The following is a 15,290-nucleotide window of genomic DNA, read 5'->3' as shown; positions in this document are numbered from 1 at the left end:
TGTAACATAGCTCATATAGCCAGGATCATTACAATATTTGAATTACTGTGTAATTAATACTGTGTAATTGGAGGCCCTCACTGATTTGAATAAGAAACAAAATTCACAATGTCCAATTCTATTTAATTCAAAGCCTGTGTATGAATCTTATCCTATCTGCAGTAATGACATGCTTAGCCTGCTAAAGCAATAGAGTACATTGCAGCAGCTTTTGTGTTGCCCAATATACAAAATAGAGTTTATTCACAAATTCACATCACTCTATCACATACTTTGAACGAACGTGTCTCGTGACACAGATATTACGATAACGAGTGCGTGCGTGTAAGGGCATGCTCTGCTCTTTTACCGACATTTCTTTGCCGAGTATCAACATTCTGCCCCACCCCGAAGAAACAACCATCACTGTACCTAAAACAGGAAGCAACGAGACATACATTTTTACGAAGACAGTCTGTGAAAACAACGTCAAACCGTGGAAAAAAATCGTTATTGACCACGAGAAGAGAAACTACACATCAAAATCACAGCCTCTTATTGTGGATGCATTTGATTCAATCTAAACGGAGAAGGGTATGTAAAAGACAGTCGAATCCGAAACGCAAATAATAGTAAATTGTGGTTGTAGCAGTTTGCGACCATGTGACCAAAACATTGTAATTCTGTTGACAGCTGTTTTGTTGCGCGGCTTGCTGCATCAACCGATTTAGTAAACATGTACGTTGTCTTGTTTAGCCTATAAAAGCTTGTTAGGTTACGACCTGCATAAGATGCGAGGAATGTCGTGTTATTAATCAATTATATTAAATGTTTGACAAAGCGACACATCATGCACATCAATATGCATATTTCTATAGCCTTACTTAGGCCTACAGAAAAAATAGGCTAGACTATCACTGACGGTAGAATATCACATAATGCTATCACAGTGAGTGTCGCAAACACGTTTACCTCCAAGCAGTGCTCACACCAACTTTCAGATGAATGTTATGCTAGTACTAGGCACCTTGGCCAGAACTAGCTCATATAGGAGTGGATGGAGAGAGCAGCCCACTCTGCATAAAAAAGATCCTATTATAAACATATTTAGCTTTCTGAGGAAGACGTAAACAAGACTAACATCAAATAGCCTACCATTAGTCCACAATGAGAGGCACTGTCTGGACCTGCTGTGTTATAATCTAAATCCTATTTTATTATAGTTAATTAGAGCTGGCGTTATCTACAATGTTAATGGATGGACTTTGTTTTCAGAATGCATTTCACACTACAAGACATCTGTTACATAGTGAGCTTGTACACAGAGAGGGAACCAAACAAACAGCAATGAATAGGCCTACTCCCTTTTACTGATTTTAATTTATTTGTTTACATGTAGGTTAGTCACCTAGACAGGCTAATGCGGATCAGAAAAAAACATTTGACCTCAAAGCCATCCTCTATCTTGATGTGCTGCGTTTTATAAATAAAAACACTTGCACATGAGTGGGTATTTCTATCTGAAATCCACTGATTTAGTGAACGAAAAGCCTATAGCCATGATTCTCCTCAGGTCTCGTAACATACAATAGAGGAGAAAGGGAACTGATACCAGACCTGGGTTCAAACTGGACACAGCTGGGCGCACAGTGCGCTTTTGCGACTATTTCCAAAATATTTCAAATACTATTTGAGCCCAGGTCTGACTGACACACTTATGTCATCGACATGTATCCTCTTCTATGTGCTGGTTTCAAAGAAGACATCTGGTAGTAGCAAATTAACAAAACACCAACCCCTAACTGAATTGAAAAAAGGAATCTGTAAGATCAATGTATTGTGTACAAATAGTACATAATGGTGGAGACCATTCTGCTTAAGTGGAACTTTGCACTCTCAGTTGTAGTTTTGAACAGAATGGACAGGAAAGTGATAGTTCTAGTTTTTCTACTGAATAACAAGGTTATTGGAAGAGTTTCCATAATATATTACTGAGGTATTAACTCAGTCAGACAAAAATGCTCAGCTGTTTGTTTAATAGTCACATGTCCTGCTGCTTTAACGTTCCTTCATTTGCCTTTCACAAAGCATGCCTTCTTGCACCTGACACACACTGCGTGAACATGATTTTGAGTGTGTCTATTGGATATAACCCTCAGGTTGTGCTGATACAAGCTGGGACGTTTTGTGACTATTCATAGTATTTTGGTCATTGCTGCTGTAGAGACCCAGGGGAATGGCTGTGATACACAGGAAACCAGAGCAACAGTAAAGTCTTCTAGTTCTTTCCTCAAGCTGGTCCATATTAGACATGCATATATCAGGGTATGAAGTAGCTTACAGATGCAATATAAGACTTGAAATGTGTGTTAATGCATGTGTGTGTGTATGTTATCCTGTGTGGGAAAGAACTCGGAAGTGTATTTTTGTGTGTATGTTAGAGACTCCTGTTTGCATGTCTAATGTGTATGCGTGTGTGTGTGTGTAGGTGTATGTGTCTGCATGTGCATGCCTGTGCAAGTAGGTGAATCACAGAGGTAACTTCCGTCCTCACACCCTCACCAACTTCCTCCCTTCTGTCTATCTAACTTCCTCTCCTGTCTGCGTCATTTGGTATCGCTTTAAGGCAGGTCGATTCATAGCACCTTGAACCTTGTCATGTGACGCAAGAGAGTTTTCTAAAGGTGTGGCGCAACCAGACTGCATGGTGCAACCAGACTGTTCGTGCTCACAGAAAGCCACGGTGATGACAGCATAGTTGTCTGAGGTGTTGAGTTCACCCTGCATGGTAGGCCTGTGCATAACGTCGACAACGTGCAGTAGAAACAGATGGCAGGTTTAGAATTCCCAGCTTTTAGTGGTGAACCCCAGGTGGCCGTGGATTGTGTAAGCTGTGGTGAAGAATATCAACATACCCTCCAGAAACTACGCTCTCTGGGAACACGATAGACGCACATCAGGGGGTTTAGGCATGTCTATAAAGAAGAAAATAAACACACAAACAAACAAAAATCATCACCGGCCTTTAGGGCAGAGATTTATATTGCTGTACTTCTTAAATGCCTTCGTACTTTTATTCAGATGAGAGGACTAATGATACTCCACTTGATACAATCTCTCTCACTCTTCAAAAGCATCAGAGTTGCTTTTGATCTTAGATTGGTTAAAGAGGATTCTACAGAACATAACCCAAGGATACTACTAACCCCAAACACATTTCTCTGCTGTGAAGGTCCTCCAGAAATCCAATTATATAGTCTTCAGTGTTTGCTTCTTCTGCCCAGGGGTTGGGAGAGACTGTCTGGCAGTATGTGTGCTAAGTGATGGACAGGCAGCTGCCTGGAACTGGAAACATCACAGGTCATATGGAGTACCAGGACAAGATGTTATGGAGCTGAGAACAACTGCCCAAACTTCCTACTGTAAAAGACACAGCTGTCCGCATTAATGATTCAGTGCTGAGTGCTGGCTGAATGGGCCTAAAGCAAAGCTTGGTTCTGCCACTAATGATGGGCTTGCTGTGTGGAACAGGACCACAGTGATGCTGCAAAGGGGTCTATACCGGCATTTCTGCTAATTTTGGGCTTAGACCGTGGACCGTGGTGTGACCATGGTGTTTACGGTCATCTTTTCTGTGAACTTCAGAAATGACAAAAAAAACGAATTGAAGCCAAGTGAACAGGGGAGTGGGACTGTGCCTTGCCCACAAACATGACATTCAAACACTCACACAGGCATTCAAACACTCACAAATCTCTCTTCCCAGAGCTTGAAAGAGCGATGAGTAGCGAGCAAAGGAAGGAGTAGAAGTGAAAGAGGAGAACATAAAGAGATAAGAAACAGGGATAGAGAACCATTAGCCTCTCTTCCTAGCAAAGTTGTCCTCCATCCAACTCCATGTCCAGGGTCATGTTCACTAGGCACTAAGCGCAATAAAAATGTACTGAAACAAGGAAGGGATAACATGGACTTGTCCAATAAGAAACATTGTTTTTTGTTTTCTGTTGCAAAACATTTTCCATTGTGTGCCCTCATGAACACGACCCTGATTGCTGTACACCAGATGCTCTCTCCAAGGACAGATGTTGACCTCTGACCCTGATTCTAGTGTCACTACCAGGGACTTAGTATCACTGAGTATCTCCAAGTGGGTTACTTAAGCCCTTTGGCAACCAAGGGCAGCTGGAGGGTTAAATGATGCACTTGTCCACTGTCCACAAGGACGACTGTATATTAGCTCATTTCCATGGAAGAGCCACACACATACACACCAGCCCGACACGTTCCTGGCACCTATGGATCCATTATCTGAGATAATGACGTGGAAGTCTGTGTGTGTGTGGTGTGTGTGCGTGCGTGCGTGTGTGCTGTGTGAGAGAGACCGAGATGCTGACTGAGTCTATTGGTCTGCATTCAGCACCATGGAGAGGGCAGTGCTTCTCACCCCTACTAAGACCACACACAGCTGGGAGATACTACAGGCATGCTAAACCTTCTGGGAGTTTATCATTGTGGCCAGTTAACACTGATGATATGAGGACTGTTATGCCCTGATATCTTAGAATGACATCTTAGTCCCATGGAAAAACTGCTCAGCAGCACTGTCAATTGTTTGTTTGGCTTTCACAATCTCCAGAGTCAACCCCAAATAGAGAGTGTCTACTTCACTCAGTGTGCTCGCTGACCTGTGTTTGGTACAGTGACCAGAGGAACGTGTCAAAGAGGAGGATTCCCAGGCTAAATAGAAACTCAAATGTTTAGAACAACATTTAGGTTTATTGTTCTCTGAGCCTGTAAAGTGTGTACACCAAGTGATGTGAACAAGAATATGTGCTCATTCTGTCAAACATGAGAATGTAGACTCAGTCACATTGTAGCACATTGTGTCTAGGTTTTATTGTGGCCACTGTTTGTATTACAGGATAATCCATAGTTCCTTCTGTCAGCAGTCATAAATAGCTGTTTATCCATAAAGGGCGATTTATGTTGCAGGGAAGTAATATCCGTTTCAGTCTCGCAGGTTGGGAAGTAGAAGAAATGAATAGTTATGTATCCGTTTCTCACTGTAGAGAAGGAAGATTGCTTTTTCTGTTGATACTTAAAACCATCACTCTCAGATGGAGATATGGAGGTATGGCTTATGAATTGAGCTGTGATGCCTTTATCTCCGAGTTGGTACGTGTTAAAAATGATGGGCGGCAGGTAGCTTAGTGGGTAAGAGCGTTGTGCCAGTATCCGAAAGGTCGCTGGTTCTAATCCCCGAGCCGACTAGGTGAAAAATCTGTCGATGTGCCCTTGAGCAAGGCACTTAACCCTAATTGCTCCTGTAAGTCGCTCTGGATAAGAGCGTCTGCTAAATGACAAAAAAATAAATAATAATAATAATATAACAAAAAAAAAAGAGCTCTCCTCTCTTACGCTATGGGAGAGCAGTCATTTACATCCTCCCTGGATAGAGCATGAACATTAATAATAAACAAACTCCCCATTTCTTATGGGACTAGTATTAAATAAAAACACATTAACTACTAGCTATAAGACAAACAACCAGCTGACAGTAGATGGGCAACCAAGTCAGAAGGCAGTCTGTTGATATGAGGAAAAGTGTATGAGGTATTTTGTAATGAATTAAGCCTCTCAGCCAGACCAAATCAAAATATTTTAGTTAGATTTTCAGAGTAATTGAGTCTCATGGTCCTAGGTAACAGACAGCGGCAGAGTAATCACACAAGCAGAACTTACAGTCAGAGGGAATATAGATAATTGCTTATGTGCACTGATGGCTCTGAGTGCTGCAGTACTGTGAGTGCTGGCCTATATGTGAGGAGGGTCAGCCTATAATTAGCATGCCACCCTGGTGCTGTATCTCCCATACAACCTTCAAATAGAATAGGCAAAGTTCATGTCCCCAGAGGGGTGTGTGTGTGTGTGTGTGTGTGTGTGTGTGTGTGTGTGTGTGAGAGAGAGAGACCGAGACCTATATGGTTATCCCTTATCATTCTCATCCACTGTGTCTCTCAGTCTCTGTATGTTCTCTTCCCCTGCCTGTAGTCTACCCCCCATTGATTTGCAAAGTGTTTGAGTCATACAATCTTATAGAGGCCTATGTGCAAGAAGGCAAGGCAAGGAACGGAGCATCTTTTGTTGGATTGGAAGCTACTGTGTAGAAGTTTAATTACAGCATAGATTTTTATTTTAGTGTTATGTAACGCCCATGTTTTGCAAGTCCTCGCAGGCTCCCACTGTGGTTGTGTAATATTTTTGTGAGGGAAACCTCATCTCGGAAGGCCAGTTACTGTATCCTTTCACCGCTCTTTGTGACATAGATAGTCTCTGGATGTTATTTTGGTTTCCCAGAATCTTGCAGATAATACGTTCAGAGTTTCTCACACTTACAACCTTGGGAAGAATGTTGACACATTGTCAGTTTGGTTACTGGAAAGGTGGTCTTGTTCACAGGCAAAGCTAGGAAGAAATGTCATCTTTCTAGTCTAGAGAAAGATAGCAAAGCATACTGAAGGGTCGGCGTCTTACTTTGGTTTGCTAGTCTTGTCAATTCGTTTTCTGCAATACATTTTCATCTAGCCTAGTTGTTGGTCTTTTTCTTGGCTATAGCTACTGAACTACTTAACCATGCTCCAGAGAGTGTTGTTTTAAGAAAGGATTAAAACTTGTTTCAGGACCTTGCGCCATAAGAGAGCTGAGCTAGCCAAAGCTTAGGCTATATGGCAGTTGTACAAAGTACAGTGAGGGAAAAAAGTATTTGATCCCCTGCTGATTTTGTACGTTTTCCCACTGACAAAGAAATGATCAGTCTATAATTTTAATGGTAGGTTTATTTGAACAGTGAGAGACAGAATAAAAAAATGTCAAAAATGTTATAAATTGATTTGGATTTTAATGAAGGAAATAAGTATTTGACCCCCTCTCAATCAGAAAGATTTCTGTCTCCCAGGTGTCTTTTATACAGGTAACAAGCTGAGATTAGGAGCACACTCTTAAAGGGAGTGCTCCTAATCTCAGCTTGTTACCTGTATAAAAGACACCTGTCCACAGAAGCAATCAATCAATCAGATTCCAAACTCTCCACCATGGCCAAGACCAAAGAGCTCTCCAAGGATGTCAGGGACAAGATTGTAGACCTACACAAGGCTGGAATGGGCTACAAGACCATCGCCAAGCAGCTTGGTGAGAAGGTGACAACAGTTGGTGCGATTATTCGCAAATGGAAGAAACACAAAATAACTGTCAATCTCCCTCGGCCTGGGGCTCCATGCAACATCTCACCTCGTGGAGTTGCAATGATCATGAGAACGGTGAGGAATCAGACCAGAATTACACGGGAGGATCTTGTCAATGATCTCAAGGCAGCTGGGACCATAGTCACCAAGAAAACAATTGGTAACACACTATGCCGTGAAGGACTGAAATTCTGCAGCGCCCGTGAGGTACCCTGCTCAAGAAAGCACATATACAGGCCCGTCTGAAGTTTGCCAATGAACATCTGAATGATTCAGAGGAGAACTGGGTGAAACTGTTGTGGTCAAAATCGAGCTCTTTGGCATCAACTCAACTCGCCGTGTTTGGAGGAGGACATCCCCACCGTCAAACATGGAGGTGGAAACATTATTCTTTGAGGGTGTTTTTCTGCTAAGGGGACAGAAGAACTTCACCGCATCAAAGGGACGATGGATGGGGCCATGTACAGTCAAATCTTGGGTGAGAACCTCCTTCCCTCAGCCAGGGCATTGAAAATGGGTCGTGGATGGGTATTCCAGCATGACAATGACCCAAAACACACGGCCAAGGCAACAAAGGAGTGGCTCAAGAAGAAGCACATTAAGGTCCTGGAGTGGCCTAGCCAGTCTCCAGACCTTAATCCCATAGAAAATCTGTGGAGGGAGCTGAAGGTTCGAGTTGCCAAACGTCAGCCTCGAAACCTTAATGATTTGGAGAAGATCTGCAAAGAGGAGTGGGACAAAATCCCTCCTGAGATGTGTGCAAACCTGGTGGCCAACTACAAGAAACGTCTTGACCTCTGTGATTGCCAACAAGGGTTTTGCCACCAAGTACTAAATCATGTTTTGCAGAGGGGTCAAATACTTATTTAGCTCATTAAAATGCAAATCAATTTATAACATTTATGACATGCGTTTTTCTGGATTTATTTGTTGTTATTCTGTCTCTCACTGTTCAAATAAACCTACCATTAAAATTATAGACTGATCATGTCTTTGTCAGTGGGCAAACGTACAAAATCAGCAGGGGATCAAATACTTTTTTCCCTCACTGTATGTGATTTTCTGTTAGTAACAGTAGATTAATGCTGAAGCCAACATGTATTCCGTTTTGTAGTAAACTGTAGTAAAATTCTTAGGAATCAGAAAAGACCATGCTCAAGTGTACTGTAAAGTAAAACAACAGTACTTCTCTTTGAATATTCCTCTTGCCAACTATTGTGATGATATATTTTCACCCTTTAAAGGGACAAGGGAGCCATCACCAGGCTACTCTGATCTGCTAAGACCTCTTTTTGTTTTGAAGGGAAAAGTTGAATTCACAGAGCAACTCACATACACCCCTCAAATATGTATGAAAAGGTCTTAAGAGTCCATCCCCGCCAACTCTCTGCAGTGTAACATCTCTGCTGTTGTCATTCCTTCTCTCTTTGCTTTCAGCAGTCTGCTGAACTGTTCTATCACCCATAGCTCAGGCATCATGGCTGCTTTTAATCTCACCTGTCTGTTCGAAAATGGAGATGTTCTCAAGATGAAAGACAGTTGCTGTGGTGGTGGGATGAGCTTCCAAAAAGGCCCGTAGCAACAAAGGGGGAGTTTTTGGCTCTGGATCTGAAATACATATTTTATTTGTATTTGAATGGCTATCAAGATGCTGCTTCGTACTCTACTGTTCATAATCTTCCCCCTTAAGCCATATGCGGTAGTATACTGTATGAGACATCAAGGGCTACATTTGGCCTCTGCAAAAATGCACTAATCTGCTCTATACTGTATATACTGTAGGTAAACTCACTATATTTTTATGATGTCCATGAGAAAGGGTTGTTTCGCATGCATCACATTTTCCCGCTGTCAGGATATGCTGATGTGGATGCGGTGGTGAAGTCAAGCGCAGGACACAGAGGAATAAGTCAAGACGACTTTACTGAAGAACTCTAATAATACACAAAAATAAACGGCCTCGAAACACTGGAGGCGAACAAAATACGCGGGGTGCGTAAAACCAACAATAGATGCCAAGGTTCCGAACCAGTACGCATACGACAAGCGGACAATAACACACAACATGCAAACATAACACAGAGGAACTTATAGGTGACATAATCAATACAGAATACGAAACAGGTGCACCAACTAGACATAACAAAACAAACATCGAAAACATCAAGCGGTAGTAGCTAGTACTCCGGGGACGACGAACGCCGAAGCCTGCCCGAGCCACCCAATACTTTAAACACATTTATAATCACATCCGCTACACGGTAATCGTAAAATAAAAGTTAAGAGATTGTTGCTGCTGCAATATTGTGATTATTAAAGGGACAATCTGCGGTTCAAATAATAATAATAAGGCATGTCTCCGCCACTGTTTTGGGAAAAAGCTGAGGGATGGGGCTGGAACAAAGTAACCACTCTGGAATTCATAGACAGAGCTCTGGATTCAAGGACCGACCATCCATTTAATAAAAATTATAGGCTTAGCATGTTTTGAGGCCTTGCAGTGTTTGTTTACATTTACATTGTTTACAAACATTGGAGTAAAACAAGCTTATATTTTGCATTCTGATGGGGTATGACAGTTGAACTAAGCTCATCAGGTATTTATGAGTTATATTCTTCAATAATCAATGAGTATACTATATAATTTAAAAGTCCCAACATTGATGTAGCAATCACAGATTGCACCTTAAGTAGGCCTATTTCTAGTGCAGATCAGTGTATTTATGCAGAGGTAAAATAAAGCCTGTTTCCCCCCTACTGTGAATGCTAAAGCTAATGGAAACAGCTCCCTAGTACAGCATGATATCAGAACCCATTTGAAGCCCCATGTGACAGAACCATCTCATCTCTCATACTGTGTAGGCTACTGTCACACATGAGTAGGGCTGCATTCAGTCCCAACAAAAGACAATGTAACAAAAATGCATCATAGCTCCCAGCACACAGGGATCAAATCTCGGATTCACTCAATGCCATTAAAAGGAAATTAAGTGTTGCAGCATGCTCATTATTTCATTGTCCAAAAGTGTCCCTCAGTTGTTAGGATCAACAGTGCGTAGTGCTGTGCGAACCCCCTTGGGTACAGGGACCAAGATTTGTGATATAATCAAATGCTATATCAAGTATATTGTGGGCACCACGCTCCGTGCTTTTTAAATTTTGATCTCGCTCTCTGAGACACCGGAAGTATATTATCTGAATTTGACATGTACGGTAAACAGCGCTCCCCTGCTTCCAGAACAATGAGAAAAGTTTCATCAACAGCACAGGTCACGGCTTCGTCTCTAATTCTAGACTGTTCTGCTCAATGTTTCATGTGGTAATTTGCTTTGGGCATGAGGGAGGATGTGTGCTTTAAGATATTGACCTTTTGTTGAGGTAAAGATGAGATTGGGGCATTGATGCAGGATTTATTCTCCGTTACCTTGTCAATTGGGTCAATGATATTACAGGAGACATATCCAATTGATTAAATCCAATCCAATGCATCTTATTTCTTAATTATTTTCTGGCCTCTCTGGACTAAAACTTAATTATGACAAGATAAAGCGTGCCTATTTATATAATGAATATGAACTGGGTGGGTTGAGATTATTAAATATAAAAGCACTAAACCTCTCTCTAAAAGCTTCACTTATACAAAAGTTTTACTTTAACCCAAAATGGTTCTCAAGTAGATTACTAAGAAAAGCTCATGCCTTTTTGCCATTGTGCAGATTGCCATGTCTCATTTTCGATTAATTAATATAATGAAACCTTGGTCAAAGTATCTCTTTTTCAAACAGGCATTGCAGAGCTGGTTACAATTTCAATTTCATCCCCCGGAAAAGATAGAACAAATATTATGGTTGAACTCAAATGTACTGGTTGATAAAATACCTGTATTTATGGAAAAGGGTATTTTGTTTTTAAATGATATTGTAAATTGGAATGGTAGAGTTAAATCTTTCATGGAGTTATCGGAATTGTATGGGAAGGTCTGCTCAATCCAAGATTACAACCAACTGATTAAAGCATTACCCCAAAAATGGAGGAGGCAGGTGGCAGCGGGAGGAGGTAGGGAACTGGTCTGTCTGCCCAATATAAAGGATCATAACTGGCGGAGGAACAAAAATAGCATAAATAGGAAAGTATACCAGTTTAATTTGAGGACCAGGATGTTGACAGCTGTGCCATACAGATTGCTGGGAAGAGATTTTTGATGTACCCATTACATGGCACAGGGTGTATGAGTTGATATATAAAACAACGCAAGATTCAAGACTTTGTGCCTTTCAGCTAAAATTATTGTACAGAATTCTTGCCACCAACAAAATGTTTGGGGCATACTACCATCGCAGCTCTGTAGATTTTGTTGTGAGGATACAGAATCAATAGACTATTTGTTCTGGTATTGGTCTCAGGTTCAGGAATGGCTGAAAAAGCATAACATGAATCTAAAATTGACCCTAGAAATTGCATTGTTGGGAGATCTGGAGAGAGTTGGTCAGTCAATTACTAATCACAACAGTAGTAGGCCTGATTCACAACAGTAGTAGGCCTGAATACCAACAATGACGAGACAGCCTACAGGAAGGAGGTGAGGGCCCTGGCGGAGTGGTGCCAGGAAAATAACCTCTCCCTCAACGTCAACAAAACGAAAGAGCTGATCGTGGACTTCAGGAAACAGCAGAGGGAGCACGCCCCTATCCACATCGACGGGACCGCAGTGGAGAAGGTGGAAAGCTTAAAGTTCCTCTGCGTACAATCCCTGACAATGAAATGGTCCACCCACACAGACAGTGTGGTGAAGAAGGCGCATCAGGAGGCTGAAGAAATTTGACTTGGCCCTTAATACCCTCAGAAACATTTACAGATGCACAATTGAGAGCATCCTGTCAGGCTGTATCACCGCCTGGTACGGCAACTGCACCGCCCGCAAACGCAGGGCTCTCCAGAGGATGGTGCGGTCTGCCCAACGCATCACCGGGGGCATACTGCCTCCCCTCCAGGACACCTACAGCACCCGATGTCACAGGAAGGCCAAAAATATTATCAAGGACATCAGCCACTTGAGCCACGGCCTGTTCACCTCGCTATCATCCAGAAGACGAGGTCAGTGCAGGTGCATCAAAGCTGGGACTGAGAGACTGAAAAACAGCTTCTATCTCAAGGCCATCAGACTGTTAAATAGCCATCACTAGCTGGCTACCACCCGGTTACTCAACCCTGCACCTTAGAGGCTGCTGCGCTATATACAGTGGGGAGAAGTATTTGATACACTGCCGATTTTGCCGATTTTCCTACTTACAAAGCATGTAGAGGTCTGTAATTTTTATCATAGGTACACTTCAACTGTGAGAGACGGAATCTAAAACAAAAATCCAGAAAATCACATTGTATGATTTTTAAGTAATTAATTTGCATTCTATTGCATGACATACGTATTTGATCACCTACCAACCAGTAAGAATTCCGGCTCTCACAGCCCTCCTGTTCTCCACTCATTACCTGTATTAACTGCACCTGTTTGAACTTGTTACCTGTATAAAAGACACCTGTCCACACACTCAATCAAACAGACTCCAACCTCTCCACGATGGCCAAGACCAGAGAGCTGTGTAAAGACATCAGGGATAAAATTGTAGACATGCACAAGGCTGGGATGGGCTACAGGACAATAGGCAAGCAGCTTGGTGAGAAGGCAACAACTGTTGGCGCAATTATTAGAAAATGGAAGAAGTTCAAGATGACGGTCAATCACCCTCGGTCTGGGGCTCCATGCAAGATCTCACCTCGTGGGGCATCAATGCATGAGGAAGGTGAGGGATCAGCCCAGAACTACACGGCAGGACCTGGTCAATGACCTGAAGAGAGCTGGGACCACAGTCTCAAAGAAAACCATTAGTAACACACTACGCCGTCATGGATTAAAATCCTGCAGCGCACGCAAGGTCCCCCTGCTCAAGCCAGTGCATTTCCAGGCCCGTCTGAAGTTTGCCAATGACCATCTGGATGATCCAGAGGAGGAATGGGAGAAGGTAATGTGGTCTGATGAGACAAAAATAGAGCTTTTTGGTCTAAACTCCACTCGCCGTGTTTGGAGGAAGAAGAAGGATGAGTACAACCCCAAGAACACCATCCCAACCGTGAAGCATGGAGGTGGAAACATTATCAAGGACATCATTCTTTGGGGATGCCTTTCTGCAAAGGGGACAGGACAACTGCACCGTATTGAGGGGAGGATGGATGGGGCCATGTATCGCAAGATCTTGGCCAACAACCTCCTTCCCTCAGTAAGAGCATTGAAGATGGGTCGTGGCTGGGTCTTCCAGCATGACAACGACCCGAAACACACAGCCAGGGCAACTAAGGAGTGACTCCGTAAGAAGAATCTCAAGGTCCTGGAGTGGCCTAGCCAGTCTCCAGACCTGAACCCAATAGAAAAGCTTTGGAGGGAGCTGAAAGTCCATAGTGCCCAGCGACAGCCCCGAAACCTGAAGGATCTGGAGAAGGTGTGTATGGAGGAGTGGGCCAAAATCCCTACTGCAGTGTGTGCAAACCTGGTCAAGACCTACAGGGAACGTGTCACGATCGTCAAAAGGAGCGGACCAATGCGCAGCGTTGCGAGTGAACATGATGACTTTATTTAATAAAGTGCAACACGAGAAAACAAAACAAAAGACGATACGTGAAGTCCAAAAGTTACCAATACTGAAACACGAAACAGCAACAAGGAAACAAAAACCCACAAACACAAGGTGAAACCACACAGTTTAAATATGGCTCCCAATCAGAGATAACGAGCCGACAGCTGTCACTCGTTACCTCCGATTGGGAGTCACATGAATACAAACAAGGAAGACAACCACCTAGACACCCCAACCAAACAGCACACAACAAAACGAACACACCTCATACCCAACCTAGCCCACACAACACCCAACAAAACAAACACACCCTGGTTCTATAACAACGTCCCGGAACCAGAGCGTGACAGAACGTATGATCTCTGTAATTGCAAACAAAGGTTTCTGTACCAAATATTAAGTTCTGCTTTTCTGATGTATCAAATACTTGTCATGCAATAAAATGCAAATTAATTACTTAAAAATCATACAATGTGATTTTCTGGATTTTTGTTTTAGATTCCGTCTCTCACAGTTGAAGTGTACCTATGATAAAAATTACAGACCTCTACATGCTTTGTAAGTAGGAAAACCTGCAATATTGGTAGTGTATCAAATACTTGTTCTCCCCACTGTACATAGACATGGAATCACTGGCCACTTTAATAATGGAACACAAGTCACTTTAATAATGTTTACATACTGCTTTACTCATCTTATATGTATATACTGTATTCAATTCTACTGTATTTTAGTCAATGCCACTCCGACATTAATCGGCCTAATATTTTACTTTTAGATTTGTGTATTGTTGTGAATTGTTAGATACTACTGCACTGTTGGAGCTAGGAACACAATAATTTCGCTACACCTGCAATAACATCTGCTAAATATGTGTATGTGACCAATAACATTTGTTTTGATTTGATACTAATACTCTTAGTAAAAGTATTTATCTTCAACTTGCAATCTGTGGATTCTATTCGATTAGATAGATTCAAATTGTATGTTAAACATCACAGCATAGTTGAAAGATATATGGCACGTAGAAATCTGAAGAGGGTGGCCAGCAGACATAGGTGGGATAGGCTAAGGGGAAACTGAGGGTTGGGATGTGGAACTGGAGACAAGTGGGAGTGGAGTTGCTGGGCCGGGGATAGAATGACGGTCAAAGATAAACGTAAAAAAAAAGTCAAAATAAACAAAACAAATGTACGTTTTCAATGACACATTGAGGGGCAACACTGTTACATCCAATGCCTGTTTGCCTGAGGCTGATGCTTGTACGCGTGTACACATGCATATACACACACACACAAACATGTAAATAGTGTCATACATGCACAGAAACGTATACAGTTGGCCTTGCTGTTTAGATTTGTGTTTTCCTTGATGTCTTTTGTTTTTGCATTGTTGTTATCTGTTGTTGTTTTCCTTAGTTTTTCTCTTTTTTTCTCTTTTG

The 15,290-nt window shown here is 42.2% G+C and overlaps 1 protein-coding gene across 1 annotated transcript in view; it reads left to right on the top strand.

The window, feature by feature from the left end:
- The first annotated feature begins 326 nt into the window (after window positions 1-326).
- LOC311139744 (myelin basic protein-like) overlaps window positions 327-15,290 on the top strand; it is a 55,660-nt gene continuing 40,696 nt past the window's right edge. Inside the window, exon 1 of the mRNA XM_084174680.1 lies at window positions 327-573. The gene's annotated coding sequence lies outside the window, so the exon portion shown is untranslated. The remainder of the gene's footprint in view (window positions 574-15,290) is intronic.

Source organism: Coregonus lavaretus (genome assembly GCF_964263955.1).
Source record: "Coregonus lavaretus genome assembly, chromosome: 13".
NCBI classification, from domain to species: domain Eukaryota; kingdom Metazoa; phylum Chordata; class Actinopteri; order Salmoniformes; family Salmonidae; genus Coregonus; species Coregonus lavaretus.
Note: the sequence above shows the minus strand (reverse complement) of the source record. Positions and strands in the feature narration are given on the sequence as shown.